The sequence below is a fragment of the Jaculus jaculus genome, chromosome 7 (genome assembly GCF_020740685.1).
Source record: "Jaculus jaculus isolate mJacJac1 chromosome 7, mJacJac1.mat.Y.cur, whole genome shotgun sequence".
In the NCBI taxonomy this organism is placed as follows: Eukaryota; Metazoa; Chordata; class Mammalia; order Rodentia; family Dipodidae; genus Jaculus; species Jaculus jaculus.
The window spans coordinates 91,153,079-91,165,709 of NC_059108.1; the positions used below are offsets into that span (position 1 = coordinate 91,153,079).

Here is a 12,631-nt window from a genome sequence, read left to right on the forward strand (position 1 = left end):
TACTGGGATTAAAGGTGTACACCATCATGCCCAGCTGGTTCATTTTTCTAACATGGATTCTTTCCCACTCATTCAGATGGAGACAGAACAAGGCATTACCAATGATTTTAGAGTATTCACTAGGAGAAAAATTGCTCAAATTCTTATAATTTTGAATCTGCAGCATCAATATTTTGTCAAGTCCATATATACAAGGTATTATCTTTCTGGTGTTCTACTCTGCCCTTGAGATGACTACAATGATATTGTGTATAGAATTAATAAGACTAATTAGTAAATCTCATTAAAACAGCTGGGCATGGTGGCACACGCCTTTAATCCCAGCATTTGGGAGGCAGAGATAGGAGGATTACCTTGAGTTTGAGGCCACCCTGAGACTACAAAGTGAATTCCAGGTCAGCCTGAGCTGGAATGAGACCCTACCTCAAAAGAAGAACCTAATTAAAATAAAATCTGAACTCAAGTAGACCTTAGTAATCATTTTATCTAGGCTTCGACAATATGAAATTGATGGTGAGGACAAGTTTGGCATACCCAAACTCTTTTCCTTTTTATTATTATTAATTTTTTTTTGAGGCAGGGTCTTGCTTTAGCCCAGGCGGACCTGGAATTCACTATCTAGTCTCAGGGTAGACTTGAACTCATGTGATCTTCCTACCTCTGTCTCCTGAGTGCTGGGATTAAAGGCGTGTGCCACCACTCCCAGTTGGAATTCAGTTTTGAACTCACAGCATTCCTCCTACCTTGGCTTCCCAATTGTATGAGCCATCATGTTTGGCCTCATTTCCTCCCTAGATACTAACAAGAGTAAGAATTAAAATCAATCTTTCTTTCTTTCTTTCTTTCTTTCTTTCTTTCTTTCTTTCTTTCTTTCTCTCTTTCTTTCGTTGAAAGAGGGAAGCAGATAGAGAATGAGCACATTAGGGCCTCTAGCCACTGCAAATGAACTCCAGATGCATGTGCCACCCTGTGCTTATGTGGGTACTGGGGAATCGAACCTGGATCCTTAGACTTCACAGGCAAGCACCTTGACCACTAAGTCATCTCTCCAGGCCAAAATTTCTAACTCTTTTTTAAAAAAATATTTTTTATTTATGTTTATTGACAACTTCCATAATTGTAAACAATATTGCATGGTAATTCCCTCCCTCCCTCCACTTTCCCCTTTGAAATGCCACTCTCCACAAGATTTCTAACTCTTGCTCTTAGCTACCCGTCATAGCTCCTGAACCTCCAGATTTGATAAGCACCCCCATCCTCAATTCTTCAGGGGCTCTGTACCCCCCTCTTGCCCCATACATGGCAGGAACTCTGTACTTCCTCCTCTTTCCTTCTCTTAATCTAGTAAAGTCTCTCTAAACCTTAAAAAAAAAATTCTGACTCTTGATAGACATCATGGTACACAACTTTAATCCCAGCACTAGATAGGAGGATAACTGTGAGTTGGAGGCCACAGTGAATTCCAGGTTAGCCTGGGGCTAGGAGACCCTACCTCAAAAAAAAAAAAAAAAAAAAAGCCGGCCATAGTGGCGCATGCCTTTAATCCCAGCACTCAGGAGGCAGCAGTAGGAGGATCTTAATGAGTTCAAGGTCACCTTGAGACTAAATAGTGAATTCCAGGTCAGCTTGGGCTAGAGTAAGACCCTACCTCAAAACAAAAAAACAAAAAATAGTGTGGAGCTGGGGAGATAGCTTAGTGGTTAAAGGGCTCTTGTTGGCTGGAGTTCGATTCCCCAGAATACAGGTTCAGATCCTCCCTCCCCATGTAAAGTTGGATGCAGAGTGGTGTGTGCATCTGGTGTTTGTTTGCAGTGGCAACAGCCCCTGGCACATGTGAACACGTGTAAATAAATAAAATAGTTTTAGAGTGCTTGCAGGGCTAAGAACATAGCTCAGCTGTTAAAGGTGCTTTCTTCCAAAGCCTGCTAATCCTGGGTTCAATCCCCAAGCTATCCACATAAGGTGGATGCAGAAAGTGGTACACACTCTGTGTACTGTTCATTTGCAGGGACAAGAGGCCCTGGCATGAGCTCATACATACATACACACAAATAAATGAAAGGTTTTTTAATTTTTTTTTTATTCTTATTTATTTATTTGAAAGCGACAGGCAGAGAGAGAAAGAGGCAGATAGAGAATGGGTGCGCCAGGGCCTTCATTCACTGCAAATGAACTCCAGACCTGTGTGCCCCCTTGTGCATCTGGCTAATGTGGGTTCTAGTGAATCAAGCCTCGAACCAAGGTCCTTAGGCTTCACAGACAAGTGCTTGACAGCTAAGCCATCTCTTCAGCTCAAATAAAAGGTTTTTTTAAGTGCGAGAAAGTCCAGAAATGAAGTTAATGTTTACTTCAATTTTTTCATATCAACAAAATGTTGGAGAGGGTCATTACTTCTCTATATTACTTCTCTTATTTATTCTTTTGACTTTTCTGAAGTAGGGTCTCACTCTAGCCAAGCTGGAATGGACTCTTGGTGATCATCTTATCTCACCTCTTGAATGCTGGAGTTAAAGGTGTGTACCACCACACCCTGCCATGTATTTTATGAAGGCTGCTTTCCAAAAATAAGTGAAAAATTTTAATCAAGTACTTGTCTTGTTTGACTGTAGCCAGGCAGTGTTTTTCCACTGGCTAAGTATAGCTTGTCAGCTCTATTTTTTGTTGTTGTTGTTGCTGTTGTTGTTGCTGTTGTTGTTTTTGTTTTTTGAGGTAGGGTCTCATTTTAGCTCAGGCTAACTTGGAATTCACTATGTAATCTTAGGGTGGCCTTGAACTCATGGCCATCCTCCTAGCTCTGCCATCCAATTGGTGGGACAAAAGGCATGCATCACCACACCAAGCCTATAAATAATTTTTGAAAAGAAAAGAAAAACTTGCTGTGGCTTAGCAGTTAACACACTTGCCTACAAAGCCTAAGGGCCTAGGCTTGACTCCCCAAGGACACACATAATCTAGATGTTCATGGTGGTGTGTTGGGCCTTGAGAGGCCTGGGCGTGAGACCTAGTGGAACTTCCTGAGCCTAGCTAAAGTTTGGTGATCTGCCTCCGGCCAGCTACGCCTAATGGCTTCTGGCCTGCTACTTTCACATAGGAGTTGGAATTCCTGCGCACATGCTTGGGACCAATCATCTCAAAGGTCGTGGTTTACTATTGGCCCTTACCTCTTCCCCATCCTAGAATCCCCACCTTCGTTCTCAACATTATATAGGCAATCACCTGTAACAATAAAGTGAGTTCCTGCTTTGACAAGACTCCCAACTCAGTGTGGTTTTTCTCTGGTGACTAGGAGAGGTTCTGAGGCATCCGATGTTCACCCTCTTCCTCAGCCCCTTGGGAGGAATCAGCGGGCTTGGTCCCTCCTCAGCACTACCTATCCACCGGGGAGGAGCCCAGCATCTGGTGCCTAACGTGGGGCTCCAGGAACCCAGCAGACAAGTGACCCATGAGAGGCATTCTCATTGAGCAGGTCAATCAATGTACATGTGCAGGTGAGCGTACCCTCATAAGTGATGAGGCAGTCTTCATAGTTAATGTGCTAAACTTTGCTTCTATAACCTGTACTTGCTTGTCAACATCTCTTTGTTCTCTTTCTCTTTCCTTTCACTTTTGGTTTGCCTGCAAGCTACATCTGTGGCTTTTGTATTTCTGAATGGGTCCCAGCAAGCTCATCTGCAGCTTTTGCATTTCTTAATGGGCCATATGTCCCTAGCGGACACGCTGTGTGATTTTTGACCTTTAGGCTTGTGCTTCCCTCTCTCTCTCTTTTTCTCTCTCTATCTCTCTGCTTGGGCCTATGAAGGAAGGCCAGCTTTTTCTGCCATTATGAAACTTCCCCTGGATCTGTAGGCTTCAATAAATATCCCTTCCTCCATAACTGTACCTGGTCTGGAAGTTTATCTCAGCAAACATGAAGCTGTCTGATGCAGAACTTGGTACCGAGAAGTGGACTGAGATAAACCTGACCATGTGGATGTTGATCTTTTGGAACCTTTGTTTTGGAGGAATAGGCATGGACTTAGTGCTTGCAACTGAAGGTGTCTTCTGGAGTGGTGAGCCAAATTTTATGGACTATTCTGATGAGAATCTAAGAATGCTAAGTGCACACAGCACTAAACTTCAAGGCTTGGCTTATGAGCTTTCTAAGGGAAAGGAAAGACTTCAGAGGACTTGGTTGGAACTGGGCTACTGGCATAAGGGCTGGCTGCATCCTGCTGCCCAGGACCAGAGAGTTTAATCAAGGTTAAATTTGTAATGGACTGATGTGCGTATGTAGGAAAGAATTTTCAGGCTAAACCTAAATGCCATGACTAAAGCTAGAGATTTTTCAACTGCTTACAGACTCTTAAGGATACTCTAAAAAGTTTTATATAGGGACATAGTCTTAATCTAAATTCATCTTACATTAGACACAAGTGATGCCTATGCTAGGTGGGTCAAAAAGTCATAAGTACAAATGTAATTAGAGGTTTAACCAGGTTAAACATAGACAAGACACGATCTGGCTAACGTGAGTCCTGGGGAATCGAGCCTCGAACCGGGGTCCTTAGGCTTCACAGGCAAGTGTTTAACTGCTAAGCCATCTCTCCAGCCCCCTTAACTATTCTTAAGTTAAAGGCTCACATAGAAGTGGTTATTTTCCAAAGGTGAAGTACTCATACCTAAAAACATTGTAACTTTAAAAAATAGCTTCTATCTTATTTATGCTAATTCTATTAAATGGTCATAACTAGATTTAATCACTTAGGTTTAAGTGATTTAATTTCAATTATAATAACTTTCATCTTCCTGGGATATGTTAGGATAGCTTACTTAAGCTTTATCAAATTTAAGTCATGGGTAAAACATAAAATTGTTTTATGTTATTAAAAGTTTCTGTGGTAGGGCTGGAGAGATGGCTTAGCGGTTAAGCGCTCGCCTATGAAGCCTATGGACCCCGGTTCGAGGCTCGGTTCCCCAGGTCCCACGTTAGCCAGATGCACAAGGGGGCGCACGCGTCTGGAGTTCGTTTGCAGTGGCTGGAAGCCCTGGCGCGCCCATTCTCTCTCTCTCCCTCTGTCTTTCTCTCTGTGTCTGTTGCTCTCAAATAAATAAATAAAAAATGAACAAAAAAAAAATTAAAAAAAAAATCAATAAACTATCAAGCTTAAGCCAAAATCATGGGTTGTCAAATAATGTTTTTTCTTTCAAAAAGATTTATCAAGGGTTATATTAAAATTTAGCTAGCTGTTTTGGTTTAAAAAAATTGTTAAACTCTATGGTTCTGTTTCCAATGTTCTCTGGGTAATTTGTACCAACACAGGTATCTAAACTAATCAGAGATGTTTTCAAACACAGGTGCTAAAAATTTCTAGGTTAAATGAGTTAGTCTATAAATCAACTGGTACTGTTTTCAAGACTGGTGACAGGTTCTGCCTGTGTTTATAAAGGTTAAATATTTAAAACATAAAATATTTATAAGTATTAGATATTTAAAATATGAGATATGTCTACTTTCTATACCTCAGATATAAGGTTTATACTACCATAGTACAACTAAAATTTTAAAGATAGGATAATCAGAATCTCAAGTCTCAATTACAAAAACAAAAAGGGGAATCCTTACCCCCACATGACCAACTAAAAAAGGCATTATTTACCCTAAATATTTTAAATTTTTCTAAAGAAGATGAACAATTATCCCCGTTTCAAAAACACTGGTCCTCATCCGTTACCTACAGTTCTATCTGGGTAAGATGGAGGGACCCATTGACCGGGGCCTGGAGAGGACCAGAGCCACTCCTCACAGCAGGGAGAGGGTTTGGATGTGTCTTCCCTTAAGATGAAAAAAGACCCATTTGGGTACCAGCAAGAGACCTAAAATATTTGTCCCAACAAGGGGACACTGACAATCACTTCTCCAGGGAGTGTCCCACCCCTGAGGATTATTCCTAAAATGGTCTTCACCCTGCTCTGGCTTTGCCTCTGATCTGGGCCTCCCTGGCTGCTTGTAGTACAATTGCCCATACGACCTTAAAAAATTGCTCAGCCACCTTCTCCATCCCCGTCCAGCTTTTCCCAATGTTTCCTCTAGAACTTGCATTTGGACCCCGCCTTCCCTTAATAATTCCAGTATAGATGTGGGATACATTCATCCTTCCTTCTGTACTTTTAACATAACTGAGCCCAATGCTCAACATTGCCTGCCTTCTAGAATGGTTTATGTTTGTGGAGGTGGGATGGCCTATGACTTTCTGCCCACCAATTGGATGGGCCTTTGTGCCCCAGCCACCTTAATCCCAGATGTAGATATCATTTCTGGAAATGAGGCCCTCCCTATGCCTCTTTTGATTATATCAGAAGGAGACCTATATCCAACAACAGCTAGATTCCCTGGCTGAGGTAGTCCTACAAAACAGGAGGGGACTAGACCTACTAACGACCAAAAAGTGAGGCATATGCTTGTTTTTACAGGAAAAATTCTGCTTCTACACCAGTAAATCAGGAATTGTCCAGGACAAGATTAAGAGGCTCCAGGAAGACTTGGAGAGGAGGTGGCGGGACCTGCAGGACAGCCCACTGTGGACGGGCTTACATGGCTTCTTACCCTCCCTCCTCCCTCTACTTAGGCCCCTCCTTCCCCTCCTCCTTATCCTCACTGTCGGGCCTTGTGTAATTAACAAAATTACACAATTCATTCACCAGCGGCTAGAGACAATCCATCAGGTTGAGATACATTATCACAGGCTGGCAACTCAGGAATTAAGTTCCTCAGATGACCCACTGCCACCTCCTCTGCCCACCATGTGACCAAGATGGGTAAGATCTCAGATGGACTGAAACAACCTAAGACAGGCCATGGAGTGGATTCTCAGTAAGCTAAACACATGGAACCCAGTGATGGGTAAGATCCCCAGGGGGGTCAACCTAAGACAGGGGCCATGGTGACTAATGCTCTTACAAAAACAAAAGGGGAAGATGTTGGGCCTTGAGAGGCCCGGGGGTGAGGACTAGTGGAACTTCCTGAGCCTAGCTAAAATTTGGCGATCTGCCTTGCGCCAGCTACGCCTAATGGCTTCTGGCCTGCTACTTCCGCGTAGGAGTTGGAATTCCCATGCACACACTTGTGACCAATCATCTCAAAGGTTGCGATTTACTATTGGCCCTTACCTCTCCCCCCCTACCCCTGTCCTAAAATCCCCACCTTCGTTCTCAACATTATATAGGCAATTGCTTGTAACAATAAAGTGAGTTCCTGCTTTGACAAGACTCCCAACTCAGTGTGATTTTTCTCCAGTGACTAGGAGAGGTTCTGAGTAGTCTGATGTTCATCCCTTCTTCCTCAGCCCCTTGGGAGGAACCAGTGGGCCTGGTCCCTCCTCAGCACTACCTGTCCATGAGGGAGGAGCCCGACAGTGGTGTGTAGCTCATTTGCAGCAGCTAGAGGCCCTGTGGACCTATTCTCCCTCCCCACCCCATCTGTCTAATAAATAAGTAAAAATAAAATACATTTAAAAATGCTGTGGGAGGCGCGGCACGGAAGGGAGGGGAGGATGGCGCTGGGGCGGCTCGCATAGAGGCCATGCTGCCGGCCCAGGCCCCGGCCCCGCTCCGCGTCCGCGCCGGCATGGTGAACCTGGCGGCCCTGGTGTGGCGCCAGCTTCTGTGGAAGCGGTGGGTGCTCGCCCTGGTCTTCGGGCTCTCGCTCGTCTACTTCCTCAGCAGCACTTCAAGCAGGAGGAGAGGGCAGTGAGAGGTCGGAACCTCCTCCAGGTTCAAGACCATGACCAGCCCGTCCCCTGGAAGGTGCAGTTTAACTTGGGCAACAGCAGCCGACCAAGCAACCAGTGCCGGAACTCCATTCAAGGGAAGCACCTCATCACGGACCGACGAGCTGGGCTACGTGTGTGAGAGGAAGGACCTGCTGGCGAATGGCTGCTGTGACATCAGTCCCCAGTACTGCTGTGACGGTGCCTGGCCAATGGCTGCTGTGGTGCCTATGAGCACTGTGTTTCCTGCTGCCTACAGCCCAGCAAGCAACTTCTCCTGGAGCGCTTCCTTAACCGGGTAGCTGTGGCCTTCCAGAACCTCTTCATGGCCGTTGAAGACCACTTTGAATTGTGCTTGGCTAAGTGCAGGACCTCCTCCCAGAGTGTGCAGCATGAGAATTCGTACCGGGACCCTGTAGCGAAGTACTGCTATGGAGAGAGCCCGCCTGAGCTCTTCCCTGCATGATGGGATATGGAGAATTGGCAACGTGAGCCAGCCTGGTCCAGAGAGAAGATGAGGTGGAAAGCCACACAAGGGCCCCGTGGCCTTGACCACGTCCTGTGGTGTTTGGCGTTGCCTGATTCCCTCATAGCTGCTAAAGCAGCTGGATGGTCTTTTCTGTGGAGCAGACCCCCCCCCCAGCCTCTTGTCAGCGCACGCTGGGGAATGTGAGAACCAGTGCAGGCCAGACATGGCCCTGGTACCTCACGGGGTCCCAGGACTGCTGGTCAGTGGCCCAGTGTTCACTTCCATTTTGATCCAGCCCTGGACGAATGCTCCCTGGACTTCTGGGGGCACTGAGGAAATGCAGTGTTTTGTAGGACATGCCTGGCTTTTCCAGCTGAATCTGTTACTCTGTCTCCTTGAGTTTCAGAAGTTACATCGTTCCTTCACCCAGATGGAAAGGTTTGTCTCAAAGAATGCAAGCATTCTTCCTGGGTCATTGTTGTTGGTTCTGTTCCGAAGAACATTTGAAGAGTGGTCCTTGATCACAGCCTCATGTCGGCCCTGATACCCAGAGGTACCTAAAGCCTCAGAGAGGCCACTCCTCACTAAGCGTGGTGAAACTGCCTGCAGCTGGCCCTGTGGGCCTTCCTGATGCTGGGTGTGCTCATGTCCCTGAGGTGACAGCTGTGCCTCTGCCAGAAACCCCTGCTGGCTGTCTTGGAGGAGTCCATTCCCTTTTCCTCGCCATTGTTGAAACCCCTCAGCGATGGAACAGTCCCCCGCCCTCCCCCCATCCGTCACAGGAGCCAACATTGACCACTAGACCCGGCACATTGTACAGTGCACATCCATGTTTTCTTGCTTGGCGTGATAGGTGTAAATGTTTGTTTCCTTGTAATTCATGAAGAAGAAAAGAAACCCCCCCCCCCCAAAAAAAATGCTGTGGGAGCCAGGCGTGGTGGCGTACACCTTTAATCCCAGCACTCCGGAGGCAGAGGTAAAGGATCACTGTGAGTTTAAGGCCACCCTGAGACTCCATAGTGAATTCCAGGTCAGCCTGGATTAGCGTGAGACCCTACCTCAAAAAAACATAAAAAAGAAAAAAAAATGCTGTGGGCTAAGTAGATGGCTCAGTAGATAAAGTTTTGCCATACAAGCATGAGTTCCTGAGTTTGGATCCCAGAACACATTCTACACTGAGATGAGAAGCAGACACAGGAGAATCTCCCAGAAGCTTATGGGCCAGATAGCCTGTGGAAGGAAACAGTTACCAAGAGAAACTGTTTTAAACAAGGCAGAAAGCAAGGACTGATATCCAAGGTTGTTCTCTGATCGCCATGCATTGAAATTAAACACTAGAGGGCTGGACAGCTGGCTCAGCAGTTAAAGATGCTTGCTTGCAGAGCCTGATGCACAAAGTGTTACATGCATCTAGAATTCGTTTGCAGTGGCAAGAGGCCCTGGCGTGCCGATACTCATACTATCTGCTTTTATATGCGGAGAGAGAGAGAATGAATGGTAGTGCTAGGGCCTCCAACCAATGCAAACAAACTCCAAACACAAGGGGCATCTTGTGCATCTGGCTTATGTGGGTACTAGGAAATCAAACCTGGGTCCTTAGGCTTCACACGTAAGTGCCTTAACCTGTAAGCCATCTCTCCAGCCCCTTTATTTATTTATTTTAAATTAAAAATATTTCAATTTTTAATTTTAATTTATTTATTCATTTGACAGAGAAAGAGGGAGAGAGAGAATGAATGGGCACACCAGGGCCTCCAGCCACTGCCAGCAAACTCCAGAGGCATGCGTTGCCTTGTGTATCTGGCTAACATGGGTCCTGGGAAATTGAACTTAGTTTCTTTGGCTTTGTAGGCAAATGCCTTATCTGCTAAACTATCCCTCCAGTCCTTTCATTAAAAATATTAAAAAAAAAAAAAAAACATCGGGAGGCAGAGGTAGGAGGATCGCCATGAGTTCAAGGCCACCCTGAGACTACAGAGTTAATTCCAGGTCAGCCTGGACCAGAGTGAGACCCTACCTCAAAAAACAAACAAAAAAAAAAAAAACATTAGCCAGGTGTGGTGGTACACGCCTTTAATCCCAGCACTTGGGAGGCAGAGGTAGGAGGATGGCTGTGAGTTCAAGGCCACACTGAGACTCCATAGTGGATTCCAGGTCAGGCTGGACTAGAGTGAGATCCTACCTCGAAAAACAAAGACAAATAAACATTAGAGGTCTGGAGGATGGCTCAGTGGTTTAAGGCTCTTGGTTGCAAAGCTTGATGGCCTAGGTTAAAGTCCCCAGTTCCCAAGTAAAGCCAGATGCACAAACTGGCACATGCATCTGGAGGTTGCAGTGGCCAAGTCCCTGCTGTGCCCATTGACTTTCATTCTCTCTCTCTCTCTCTTTCTCCCTCCCTCCCTCCCTCCCTCCCTCCCTCCCTCCCTCTCATTTCTGCTTGCAAACAAAAATGTTTTTAAAAATTAACCACAATGATACCTGGAAAGAAAAAATATATATATGTATGCATACACACACACACACACACACACACACACACATATATAATTTTTTTTTAATGTAGGGTTTCACTCTAGACCAGGCTGACCTGGAATTCACTATGTAGTCTCAGGATGGCCTCCAACTCACAGTGATCCTCCTACCTCTGCCTCGCGAGTTCTGGGATTAAAGGCGTGTGCCACCACACCCAGAAAGAAACTTTTTAGAAACAAGTTCAAGGCCAGTCTTGACTGCAAATGGAGTTCAAGGATATCTTAAACAACATGAGAGATTCTGCCTTAAAAAAAAAAAAAAAAGGAGCCAGCCATGATATGATGGCACATGCCTTTAACCCCAGCACTTGGGAGGTAGAGGAAGGTGGATCACTGTGAGTTGGAGGCCACCCTGAGACTACATACTAAATTCCAGGTCATCCTGGGATAGAACATGATGCTACCTTCAAGAACCAAATAAAAAAAGATAAAAAAGAAAGAGAAGGTCAGTGAGCAAGTGAAGGGAATGGAGAGAACAAAATGTAGTGACACATATATATGAAGATGCCATGATGACATCCATTACTTTGTATGCTAGCTAAATTATAAAGCCTGGTGTGGTGTTTTTATGTCTGTCATCCCATTTACTCAGGAGGTAGAAGCCTGAAGACCAGGAATTCAAAACCAGTTTCCATTATATACAGATTTCAAAGCCAGCCTGGGCTACATAAGATCCCATCTCAAAACAACAAACAAAAATTCATAAGAAAAAAATTCTCTTTTTTGTTTTGACTTTTTGAGGTAGGGTCTTTCTCTAGTCCAGATTGACCTGGAATTCACTATGTAGTTTCAGGCTGGCCTCAAACTCACAGAGATTCTCCTGCCTCTGCCTCCTGAATGGATTAAAGGTATGCCCCACCACATCAGGCAGGAAAAAATTATTTTAAGAATCAGATATGAAGCTGGATAAGTAACTCAATGGCAAGGTGATTACCTAACATGTTCACAGCCTCGGGTTCAATCCCTGCACCACCAAAAAGAAAACTATGTTTGGGGCTGGAGAGATGGCTTAGCGGTTAAGCGCTGGCCTGTGAAGCCTATGGATATTCCCCAGGACCCACGTATGCCAGATGCACAAGGTGGTGCGTGCATCTGGAGTTGGTCTGCAGTGGCTGGAGGCCTGGCATGCCCATTCTCTCTCTCTCTACCTCTTTTTCTCCATGCTCCCTCTGTCTATCACTCTCAAATAAATAAAAATAAATAAACAAACCAAAAAAAAGGTGGGTGCCACCACGCCCGGCTAATGCTTATTAAAAAAAAAAAAAAAAAAAACCAAACTATGTTTTGAGGACCATTGTGGTAGCAGCAAGCATCAGGTGTTAGAGACCTGCCTGGGCTACAGTATTGAGACTCTAATAAAGAAAAATTGAGCCAGGGATGGTGGCGCACGCCTTTAATCCCAGCACTCGGGAGGCAGAGGTAGGAGGATTGCAGTGAGTTCGAGGCCACCTGAGAATAGAGTGAATTCCAGGTCATCCTGGACTAGAGTGAGACTCTACCTCAAAAAAAAAAAAAAGAAAAAGAAAAAGAAAAAAGAAGAGAAAAAGAAAAAGAAAGAAAGGAAGAAAAATTAGGAGAGAAAGATGTGAGGGAGGAGGAAGGAAAAGGAAGACAAGGCAGAGAGGAAGAGGAGGGGAAATCAGATATAATACTTCCATTGTTTCTTGTGCTTTGTGACCTAGCACACATAATTATAGTACTTAATCTTTATTAAGATGATAGTTTCTGGACGTTGGCATTAGCTTTATCCTTTAGATTGTATCTAAGCGGCCATGTATTTCTGGGGTGGATGAAGACCAACATACAATAAATATTCATTTTGAGTCTTTGGCATAGCCAAATACAAGAAATCCCAGTGGAGGGCTGGAGATATGTCTCAGCAGTCA

The 12,631-nt window shown here is 44.9% G+C and overlaps 1 pseudogene; it reads left to right on the forward strand.

Moving 5' to 3' along the window:
* Window positions 1–7,603: 7,603 nt before the first annotated feature.
* On the forward strand, window positions 7,604–8,322 carry LOC123462278 (annotated as a pseudogene).
* Window positions 8,323–12,631: the final 4,309 nt, after the last annotated feature.